The following is a 12,811-nucleotide window of genomic DNA, read 5'->3' on the forward strand; positions in this document are numbered from 1 at the left end:
CAATCCCACAATAGTATCCTTTATCCTTTGAGATTAAGGCTACACCAGCGTACCCTGATGTTTCAGTTTATTATGTGGCTTAGTTCCACTTCTGTTTAATGCCTCCCTCTGTTGTGTTTTATCCACCTACAAGGCTCAGTGGTACAGTGGGAAGTGTTACATTGGTTTGTACAGTCAATTCTTTCTTTCAATAACTAGGCTTGGTTACCTTGTACTGTTCCTAAGTACTACTGGTCCCTCATATTTTACCAGTCCCAAGCATCCTCATCACTTCTGCCAGGAAGACCCCAGTGATCAATGGTCTGTGAGAGTTCTGTGCTGCATGTAGGCAGGTGCAGTCTCTTTTCTCCACTGCAGGTGGTGCTCAAACAGCAGCAACATTGTAGAGGAAGGGGAAATGAGAAGGAACTTACTGCTCTATGGTTTCCTGGGTCACTGGAAAGTGACCCAGTTGGATGTTGCTGGTCCATGTGACTCTGGGGGCAATCTTGGGTCAAGCAGAGTTTATTTAAGGCCCTGGTTTCTGGACTGGGCACACATTTTGCGAGTGGATAGGTTAGGGACAAGTCACCTGACTGGCAGAAGGGTGAGGTTCCAGACAAGCAGAGACAGGCTAGGGACATGCCATCCTTCCTGGAATCCTCCTGCTTGGTTGCAGACCCACCAAGCCGCAATCCGCCCTCTGGAACAGACTCTGTTGGTGCGCTCAAGATCGGCTCAGCTCTACATTGCCCAGTTATTCTGTGAATGGGCAGTTCAGTTATCAAAGAAGAGTACATAATGAGTACAACTGAATGGTGCCACAGGCCACCTCTTTTAAGTGGGCCAGGGCATGGTATGCTAAACTGTGTTTGAGCACAGTATGGATCTACTACTCAAGCAAACTTGACTTTTGGGGTCAAACATGCTTGAGTATGTACATACACCCTACTTTAGTGGCCTTTGATTCCTCTACTTGAGAAGATCTTTTCCTATGACACTGGTGTTATTGCTACCTGCCTGATTTGGTCAGAAAACCCACCCAAACACATATGTGAGGCCTGCAGCCTTATCCCTTGTGTTAGTCATTGCTCAAGCTGGTAATGTCATCAAAGCAATGCCATCATGAATGGATGTAACCAGATATGATGATGTCCCACTAAAGGATTATCATTGCTCCCCTTGGCAGTTGGTGCCTATTCTTTTAACCTTCATAAAGCAGTCTTACCACTGATTCCTGTGCAATTCTAAACAATAACTGACACTGCAACATACTAATCGCATTCAGCAGGAGTTAGACTACCCATATATGAAGTGATGAAACCAAGAGATGCTCTCCACTGGTTAGGTCATTCCAAGAGCACTACAGAGTAATAAGTCCCTTGTATTTCTTCTACAAGGAAAATTTTCCAGCCTGATGAGAAAATCTCCTGGACTAAGTGTAAGTTAAGAAATGCTACATGCACATCTCTTGTCACAGTTGGGCAAGTATTGCAACTGATAAGGTGCTTGTAGCAGTCATGTGAGAAAAGGCAAATGTTTTCCCGACTATCAGGGAAATATTTGCTCATCTATGGCTAGTAGGGTGATTGTAACATTTTATTCAGTGGTAGAATCAACCTAAGACTGAAATAGATGAACTGCCCCTTCAAGTATGCTTATACCTAATAGCAGTTTGCATACTCTAGAGACATACTATGCTGTCTGTAGCCTGTGCTTTGTTTGCTCTTTTGCTAGCTTGATGAGCTTGCACTCCAATATGTTGCTGTAATCCAGAGGAGAAAGAAGGAGATAATGGAAAGAGGGGTGAGGGGACACAGACAGCTCCAGACAGAAAAGAATTGTTAAAGATAAACAGGCAGCAGTGTAAAACCCCTCATTTGTCATGCAGGAGCAGAGCTGTGTGACAGGTAAATGTTGCTTACACTAATCCCCAGTGTATTATAGTTCTGCTCAGCAGCTCAGATAAAGAAAGCCGCAGTTCTAGATAGAGACAGAGAAAGGGGGGAAGAAACCTGTATCCCACCCATTCTGGCAGCACAGAGGATAGGGGGGCCTACAGAGACCGAGAGGGAATCAGGAGAAGGGAGGGGACGTGTATTGTCTTTTTCTGCCGTAGTCAACAACTCCTAACAATGGCTTGACGCTGGAATTTGAGAAACGATTGTCTGCGGGTATTAGGATAGCCTCAAATGACCCACTTTTATGATATGGTGAGACTTCGCAAGAACAAGAAGGCTATATTATGTAGGATATGTACACTTACGCAGCAATGCATTTTCTGTGGGGCTTATTCATTGTGACGTTAATGCACCATAGCCGGTGGAATAATTTGTTTTATTAACATTGGCAGCACATGATGCTTTAAGAATTGTGAGGTCCCAAAGATTGTTCACAACATGTCTGTTGAGCTGCGTTGAATAGATCAATGCAGGCTCAGTGGAAGGGCATATAAAAAGCAGTTTGTTGTGCCCTGCTTACATCAGAATGCTGTGTTGAGGTGGATTGCGTAAAAATGCAACGTGTCTGATTCTCACTGTGTGTCACCACACTGCAAGACTGTCAAACTAAACTGTGGTACGTAGGGTTAAATGAAGTGCCATTTTGTGGTCAGGGCCATGCCACCCATGAGGACAATTAAGGAAGCACTCATAGAGGCATGGTGGGGGCAACAGTGAGGCTGGAGTGTCCATACTGGATGCTACATGTACAGTGCTGCTCAATAATGCTGACCCTGGTAAAACCATAGGCTCAGCATTACCAAACTGCCAGGCCAGCTGTCTCACCTGTGTCACAGGCAGGCACAGTGACCAAGCCTACCCAGTAACATGGAGCTTGGTAACAGTAAGGGTTCAGCATCACTGAGCACAGCGCTGCTGACCACTGCACCTCCCTGTGTAGGCAGAGTGGTCAGGGAGAGAACTCTGCTCTGTGACTCTGAATCTGTGGTTTTAACAGGCTCTGTGCCACTGAATTGCATGTGTATGCTGGCACACATACACACACATACACAGGCAGCGATATCACCCAAGACACTCATTTTTATTGGGGATGGGCTGCCTCGGGTGGCATTTCCCTTTGGCATGGTTCTGTTTGTGACACTTCAGTCAAGTTAAAAAAGGAGAGAAAAAATGAAACTGTCCCTACACAACACATACAGTCGCACATGCATTTTAGTGTGCAGGTTGGTGTGAAGGAGCCCTTAAACTCAGGACATGCAGCCAATGCTTCATACATATTATGGTTTGTCCTTCATAAGTCAAGGGGCATTCAAGTATATGGGAACCCTTACCTTGTGAGACAACTCATTCAGTTAAAGGGCCGGTTCCCACAATGAATTGCACAGGAACATGCTGTGCATTCCAGGGTAATTCACATGCGGTCTGGGTGCAGTGCGATTTCAACTCATTCATTTGAAGCACTGCTAAGCAGGAACAGAGTGTGAAGATGCAATGAGTAAATATGGCCACCCTGTGTTTGCACAGTATATATATGAACTCTTCATAGATAGTTTAGAAATCAATACACATGGATAAGAAGCATTTATTTGAATTGTTAAAAAGGAGAACTTTAAAGGGAATGTCAGCTAAGATAAAACAACCACTAATAAAATTAAATGACATTTATGTCCACTTCATATTTTTTGTTTCAAATATAAACTTCATAATTCACCCTCTTCCACCCCTTCCTACTGCCCCCCACCCCTCGACTCATTATGCAAGGTTTTTCATTGTTCTTTCATAATGAATCAAGTTTTACTAACCCAAGTCTGTGGGTCTCCGGGTCTCTTGCTGGTGGATGTTTCCCATGTGGGGGACTGCAGATGGATCCCATACCAGCCACTTCTACTGTGCCCTTGCCCTGATGTCACTCCTATTCTGGATCCAAAAATAATCCCTCTGCTGGACAGCCAATAGGAAGTGTCCATGAAGAAGGACCCCACTGGATGGAAACAGGAGAGGAGAGAAGGGACTGCATCATCATGCGATGGCAGATAAATAAAAAGAGAGTTTAGATAGAGGGATAGGAAGAGGGTTAACATTATTCTGAAGATTATTCTGAAGACTGGTGCTTCCAGTTCTCAACTTCTACACTGTTGATTTTCTTTTGGACTCTTTGGTTCAGATTACACGGTCTGCAGTGGTTAGTGCTGGGTCAAATGAGCCTGAAATCCAACATTGTCAGTTCATCTTTGTACCACACTGTAGATTTTGGTTGGGTCTATTGTTGGCTTAGATGACACAGTCTGCAATGGTTAGTGCTGTCCAGAACCCCCATTTTTGGGTCATATTAGCCTGAAATCTAATATTGACAGTTCGTCTTTGTATCACACTGTTGAATTTGGTTGAGTCTATTGTTGGCTTAGATAACATGGTCTACAATGCTTAGCACTGTCCAGAACACACACTTTTGGGTCATATTAGCCTGAAATTGAATATTGACAATTCGTCTTTGTACCAAACAATGCCTCCAAATGCAAAGGCAGGTACAGCTAATAATTTTTTATGGCTTATGTTATGTTCTACTGAAATAAGTGTTTCATCTATTGTTTTCCTTCATTGTACAGTACTAGTGCACAACCCAATAAGTTACTGACGATTCTTCAAGCATCTGGCTACCAGTGTGCAAGTCTTTGTGCATCAATTTAGCAATAACCTCAGTTCATAATGTGTCCAGCTGTGAAGAAGAAATGCATTTTCTTTGTGAACACCACACACATAGCATGGTGATGGGAGCACAATGCATTTGGGGTGCATACTGCACATAACACAGCAGTGACATTCTGAAATCACAGCAAGGTGTCACACTGAGAGGCCAGAAGGGGGGAAGTTGTACTGGTAATAAATCTATTGAATGGACTCTACACCGGACACTCCATTTCTATTCAACTTCATAAAGCAGAAAAACAAACAATTTAGAGCTACAGTTTTCTAAGCGTTCGTATACGCTGTTTGCGGCAAGTCTATGAGTGTATTGCAGTAGAGAAGTCATCTTTTATGGCTCTTGGAACTTGAAAGTAAATTGCTGTTCACAGTCCTGATCTGCAGGAACAGTGCAGACAGCCTACAATCTACATGTAAATTATGCAATGATTAGGCTGGCCTGGGCCAGATGATAACTCAAAGTACAGAGCACAAATCTGAATGGCAGTTGAGCAAAGCCAAATATTGTGAATTGAGCAATGTGAGCCCCAGTTCCAATGGCTATTATTTTATTTTTGCACGAGGTTGAGAACCACAATATCCACCTCATCCAATCAGAGAACATTTACTAAAACTGGAGAGTGCAAAATCTGGTGCAGCTGAGCATAGAAACCGATCAGCTTCCAGCTTTTATTGCCAAAGCTTAATTGAACAAGCTGAGGTTAGAAGCTGATTGGCTACCATACACAGCTTCACCAGATTCTGAGTGCACTGGATTTAGTAAATCTCCCCATTGCATATGTTTAACCATTTGCCGCCCGGCCAATGGCCGTTTGGCGGCTTGAAAAGCGCTGCAGCTTTCCGGGTGCACGCCATTTGGCGTGCTCCCGCACATGCGCGGTTTGCGCGGTTGCAGAGCGACACAGCAGTGTGATCTGCAACCGCCCGTGCACCTCGGACACGGCCGATGACAGATCCGAGTACCGGCTCCCGTTGCCGGTACCATGTGACCTGCTGTGACCAATCACAGCAGGTCACATGACAGTTGTATACAATGGATGGCTTCATTCATGATGCCATCCATTGTATACTAGTGCCTAGCTGTGATGGTCACAGCTAATCACATGCACATGTCATGTGATTAGCTGTGACCAAATCACAGCTAAGCACAAAAAAAAAAAAAAAAAAAAAAAAAGCTGAATGAATCGATTTCATTCAGGTAAATGCTTGCTTATAGCAAAGTAATTCTTTGCTATAAGCAAATTGTGTAAAAAAAAGAAAAAAAAAAATACTGATCACTTCCCCAAAGTAGTACAGTGTTACTATGGTAACATTGTACTATTTTGGTCATAGTAAAATATGAAAAAAAATCTTAAAAAAAATAAAAAAAAATGTAATAAAAAATTAAATATAATTAAAAAATAAAAAAAAATAATAAAAAAAAAATATTTTTTTTTTTCATACTGTCACCAGTCAGTGTCGCTGTTCACCGCCATGCCAGTTATATGATGACGCTGTACTGCACTGGTGACAGTATGTAAAAAAAAAAATAGTGAAAATAATTTTTTTAATTTTCCGAAAAATTATGACAAAAAAATACAACTTCAAAAAACTCACCATGCCTCTTATGAAGTACGTCGGACTGTCTACTCTGCAAAAAGGGGTCATTTGGGGATATCTGTACTATTCTGACATTCTTGGACCTCAAGATATTAGATTGGCTGTCAGTACTTCAGGATTGATCAATATTCAGATATATACCATAGTTTGTGAACTCTATAACTTTCCTACAAACTAAATAATACATCCTAATTTGGGTTATTTTCACCAAAGACATGTAGCAGAATACATCTCGGCCTAAATTTATGAAGAACAATTATTTATTTGTAAACTTTTATAACAGAAACAAAGAAAAATGTGTTTTTTTTTTCAAAATTTTTGGTCTTTTTTTGTTAATTTAGCAAAAAATAAAAACCCCAGCGGGGATTAAATACCACCAAAAGAAAGCTCTAGTTGTGTGAAGAAAATGATCAAATTTTAGTTTGGGTACAATGTTGTATGACCGCGCAATTGTCATTCAAAGTGTGAGAGCGCTGAAACCTGAAAACTGGCCTGGGCAGGAAGGTGTAAAATTGCACGGTATTGAAACGGTTAAAAAAGAAATATAATGCACTTTGGAATTGGGGACCCCTTTTGTCAGTGTGCAGAAAAGGCACAGGACCTGGAGGATTGTGGCTATCCCTGTAATTTCGGCAACTGCTTCAGTGATTATCAGCTTCCCTAGCAGTCCTTCAAGTATGCGATGATACATTCTTTCTGTACATTGAACCAAACTAACTATGCACAACTATGCACAAAAGATCATAACTGTAGTTCAGCATTATAGGGCAATTCCAAGTAAGATCATAAAACTGATTGGGCAGAATGGAGAGAGGTGAACATTGTGGGTTGAATTGATCAAAACTGGGGCAGTGCACTGCACATAATCCGACTGCCAATGGTACATCGCTTTTAAGAGCAGTGGCTGACATGTGTGCAGAAGGTGCTACAGCCATCTACTGATGCCCGTTTTTTGTTTACATTTTCTTAATTGATGTATGGCCATTTCACAATGACAAACTGGGCGAGAACTTCGAGCCAAGCATTTGACTTCATTACCTGGAGTGAGTTTTACAGGTGGTGATGCCTGTCGAACTTTGTAGCTTGAGTTAAAAATGCCAAGAAGCTGTGATGTTAGAATACGGGTGGGTGTTAAAATCTTGGCCCACCCACACCCCTCAACCCCCACCCGACCATCCAGTGTGAAAGTACACTTATGGAGTGAATGAGGCACATAGAAATTCATTGTTATCTATGTGACCTTGCAGTGGCTGAATTTGATCAGATGCAAAACAATGCCAGTCACTGCACATAGTGTGAATGGACCCTTAAATTGGCCCTGTATTTAAATGAAAACATTTATTTTTTAATGCTGCCCAGCTTTTAAAGCTTAAGTGTACTTGTTATATACCCTTTCGCCTTTCCCATACAGGGTTCCCCTAAAGTCTGGACACAAAGGCAAAATGTGTATTTTCAATAAATTTCAACACATTTTTCAACATTTTATTTAATTGGAATCTTCAATATGATTTCCACCATTTGTGATGCAAAGTTCCATGCGCTTTGAAAGATTCATATGAACCCGATGCAGTAACTCCACATTTTCATCAATTTGAGCACATTTGTTCATGATGCATTCCTTCAGAGGATTCATATCTGTGATTTTCATTGAGTATACCTCCTCCTTTAGCCCAATAAAAGAAGTCAAGAGGTTAAGGTCTGGTGAGCTTATATAGTGATATATCATATATATATACAGTATATACACATACAGTGATATTTCCTATGTGTCCAGACTTTAGGGACGCCCTGTAAAAAAAAATGAAAAAAAAAAATCATATATAACAATTCACATTTTCCTCAATTCTAATATCGTTTAAAGTGACCTTTGCACTTACCTGAATTTTCATTCTGTTTCTGAAAAAGGACATCTGCTGACAAAGAGATCCCTGCTTACAAAGGTCTATTTAACAAAGCTCTCTGCGCATTCCTTTTGATGTGGATTTTCTTGATGCTCATCCTTGGCTTGCAGGCATGAGTAGGGAGCATTGGCCTCTGAAGTGATTCTAGAACACAGTTTCTAATCTTTCTCATCTACTGTTCATTTTAGCACATTTCCTTTGTACATGCTTCCAGACACTTCACTGATGACATGTGACATTTAAAAAGATGATTTGTTGATAAATGTAAGGTGATGCACTTGATACTAAGAATGTGCATGCATCATACATACGAGGGGGCGTACAATTGGGGGAATCAATGGTGGAGAAGGTTCTTGGAGTTCTGGTAGATCACAAGCCTAATAATGGCATGCAATGCCAAGCTGCGGTTTCTAAAGTGAGCAAAATCCTCTCTTGTATTAAAAGATGTATAGACTACAGAGAGAGAGATATCATATTACCCCTGTACAAATCATTAGTAACACCTCATCTGGAATATGCAGTTCAGTTTTCGGCACCAATTCATAAAAAGAACATTGGGGAACTGGAGAAAGTACAGAGAAGGGCAATCAAACTGATAAGAGGCATGGGGAGCTCAGCTATGAGGAAAGATTAGAGGAACTGAATTTATTATCTCTTGAGAAGAGGAGATTAGGGGAAATATGATCAACATGTATAAATACATCAGTGGTTCATATACTGAACTCGGTGTAGGTCATCACAGAGGACAAGGGGGCACTCTTTACGTCTGGAGGAAAAGAGATTTAATCTCCAAACATGGAAAGGTTTCTTCACAGTGAGAGCTGTGAAAATGTGGAATAGACTCCCTCAAGAGTTGGCTCTGGCCAGCTCAGTGGATTGCTTTAAAAAAGGCCTGGATTCTTTCTTGGATACACAGAATATAACTGGTTACTAACATTTATAGGTAAAGTTGATCTAGGGAATATCCGATTGCCTCTCGGGGGAATTTTTTCCCCTGCAGGAGCAAATTGGATCATGCATTGCTGGGTTTTTTGCCTTCCTCTGGATCAACTGTGGGTATAGGATTATAACTTTATTTATTTTCTTTTTTTAATGGTTGAACTGGATGGACTTTTGTCTTCTTTCAGCCAGACTAACTATGTAACTGAGTAACTATGATCATAAATTATGTTTTTTTAATCAACTTATTATGAGGAACAAAATACTGTACCAATAAAATTTTATTTCATATAGATGTGCTTAGTAGTTAATACAGAAAAAAAAAATCAGAGAGTGATGTAATAATCCAGGGAAATAGAAAGCGTTAACACCTAAAAAAAAAACTTGGCTTAGGTATATTAGAGATAGTGATTATTTTTCTAAGATGAAGCTGATGTGCAGAAAGTGGCTATATTGAGATAATAGTTCATGTGGACCTCGTTGGAGCGATATGGTTCATCCCTAGTGATGGAAAGAGAAGAGAGTGGAGTTAGTGATGTGCGGAGTGATAATGAAATGGGAGTCACTGAACCATAATTCTCTTTTCCTCGCCAGCCATAATCGAAATCCATAACTCAGCCTGTTCCTACATTATCAGTTCATCAAAGCTGACATCTCCGGTCCCTTTTTTTGACCTCTTGCAACTAAGACTGCCTGACATAAGAGACTAAATTATAAAACATTGTGGGCATATTTAGGATGGGGCCTGACCTTCTTTTAGACTCCCCAGAATAATGATTTCTGCTTTTTTTTTTTGTACCAAGTCAAGATGTATATATAATTTCTATAAAATGCTGCCTTCCAGCTCTAACCTTAGAAAAACTATCCATTCAATTAGTTAGTTTGAGGACTATTTTTCCAGTAAAATTTCAATGTAGTATTTTACTGGAAGACCATTAAGTATGGTGGCCACCATAATAAATATCTACCAGTCTGAAAGTGACATATTTACAGGACGTTTGATGTCCTCCAGTCCATATTACTATATTATTATTAAAGTGCTGCATTGATGGAAGCCAATAATTGACTGAGGAAGCCACTGACTGGCTTTTTGATGCCCTAAAGAGGTGAGGCATCTTTAAAAAGTCAACTACTGTAGCTGCTGACGTTTAAAAATTAGGTACTTACCAGTACCTGGAGTCCGGCGCTGTCTTCCTGCAAGCGGTTCTTCCCATTCATTTTCATATTCTCAAACATACTAAGATTTCAAGAACATATTTGAAACTAGTTGGAGGCTGAGGGGAGGTAACTTCCGTTTTTAAGCCCTGAGGACACATTAAGATACATTAGACCTAAAGTAGCCACATTCTGCACAATGGCGTTTATGATGCTGTACACTCAGCAGTAGCTAAATCCTCATTAAGTGGCTTCGTTCATCCTGCATGTGAGTAAGGAAGCAGCGCAAGCAGAGTAGCTTCTCTTGTGCCTTCATTCTAACATTTTAGCACACTAGTCACCAGATAATCTCAGATCAATACAGCAAATGACTCACTAAAATGTTCAAATATCTTTGGCGATTAACTTTTAGAAACAGATTGAGTGGACAGCATGAAGGCAATTAATTTGGGTCCATGGTGTGAAGTTTGTCTTTTATCTTCTTATAGCTTTATTAGTGTAACAACTATAAATGAGAAAGTTGCAGTTTTATTTCTTTGTATCATTTGAAAACAGAGTAATATGTGATGGCAACCTTTCTAAAGGAGATATAAACCCCATTTCTAACTATAATGAGCAACACCATCTGAATTTACATTTTACAAAAAAAAGGGAAACTCCTTGTGTAAAAATAATCTTACAGTATGTCTTCTGTTCTGATCACCAGGTGCATTTGCTTTTCTGTTTGGCCTGTTCTGTGCCACAACTTTACATTTTATAGTATTATATTTATTTCTACATGCTTTTAGGCTGCATTAAAAATACATTGCAGTCAAAACAGAATCATATAATAAAAACTGCAAGGAGCATAGAAACACCAATAATTGCAGTTATATATTTACTTTGAAAAATGAATGTATTTTACTGCAATTGCAACTAATATAAATAGCTAAATTTAGTTTCAGCCTCTTAATCTCTTGTTCAACAGCACTTAGACTGGTGGTGGAAAAGGCAGTGCTAAGGGACAATCAGATATCCTTCATTTACACAAAAAACAAGCTGACAGGTGGAGAGAGCAGAGGGATACCCTCATCAATCTTGCTTCTCCTGTGCTGCCCAATCAAAGGCCAGCAGTAAGCAGCTGACCAGGCTATGTTGCTTAAAGCAGTTCTTCAGTCTGAAAAAAAAAAATATTAAAAGTAAAAAATTGAAATACTGCAGTTGCTGACTTTTATTAAAAGGACACTTAGCTGTCCAGGGATCCAGCACCATCAACACCCGGGCTAGTTCTTCACTAGTCTTCAGGTGCCCGACGCCAGCTTCTTTAGTGTGGGAAACCAGTTGTGACTCCTTGTGGCTTCCCACTGTGCATGTGTGAGCCACTGCTCTCTTGAATGGTCCCAGATTTATCCCAGAAAGCTGCAGGCGGGGAACAACTTTTGCTCGGTGAATCCCCACCGTAAAAATGATGTGCCAAAAGTCTACTAGGGTCGTTGGTTCGAATCCCAACCTTAGCACTATCTACCTAGAGTTTACGTGTTCTCACTGTACCTGTGTGGGTTTCCTCTTGGTACTCCAGTTTCCTCCAACACTCCAAAGACATGCTGGTAGATTAATTGGCTCCTGTCTAAATCAGCTCTAGTATGTGTATGTATCAATGTGAGTTAAGCCCTGTACACACGAGAATATTGGACGAATGATCATCCATTTTTTTTTTGCATGCTAGTCTCATTTTAAAAGGGAAGAGGTTGCTAAAGTTATGAAAATTCATGTATGACAGAATAAAAATTTGGACGTAATGTATTTGTATTGTATTTTTGGATGGAAACTGTACTGATTAAAAGAAAAAATCATATGATCTGGCATCGTATGAGAAAATGTTTGTGTTTTTTTCTTCAAATAATTTCAGATGAAAGCTGTGTACAGATTATTGTACGATGGCTTTGAAAGCGGTATTTTTCGTACGATTTTCTGATCTTGTGTACTAGGCTTAAGGGACTTTAGATTGTAAGCTCCTTGAGGGTAGGGACTGATGTGAATGTACAATATTTGTGTAAAGTACTTCATAAATTGATGGCACTATATGAGTACCTGGAATAAGTAGAAGAGGAGGAATGAGGCAGTAAAGAAAAACTTCTCCTTTTGGGTGAAGTTCTGCTTTAGGTGCTATAGAGAAAAGTCAGGTCATCAGGGTGGCTATACTACCTGGCAGGGCTGTGTTAATCTTAGAACTGGGTGGACAGAAATATAAATCCTTAAGCAGGTGAGATAGCTTGCATGTTTGTATTTTTAGGTGTGTATTTAGCGGTTTGTCTTTAGTTCAGCTTTAAATAGATTGGAACCAGGATTAAAAGTTTGTTTCCCATAATACAGGCAGCTGTGTTTGCTGTGTCAGCATATGCCCTCTAGAAGGGAAAGTAGTACAGACATATGTATGGTGAGCGTATCAAGTGGTGGATGCATACAGATTTACAAATCAGACGTATCAGATATTCCCTTGTTCTTTCAGTTAAAGTGCCAAATGCCTATTTTTAGTGAATGTAAAGGGAATATTGCATGAGTGACCTGACGTTAATGAGCACAAGTGATAGGTTC

General features: G+C 40.3%; 1 protein-coding gene across 7 annotated transcripts in view; it reads left to right on the top strand.

The window, feature by feature from the left end:
• EPHB1 (EPH receptor B1) overlaps positions 1–12,811 on the top strand; it is a 380,977-nt gene that overhangs the window by 116,789 nt on the left and 251,377 nt on the right. The gene's annotated exons all lie outside the window — the stretch shown is intronic.

This window comes from Staurois parvus, unplaced genomic scaffold (assembly GCF_062004578.1).
Source record: "Staurois parvus isolate SC_StPar_1 unplaced genomic scaffold, SC_StPar_1.0 ptg000102l, whole genome shotgun sequence".
Classification (NCBI taxonomy): Eukaryota; Metazoa; Chordata; class Amphibia; order Anura; family Ranidae; genus Staurois; species Staurois parvus.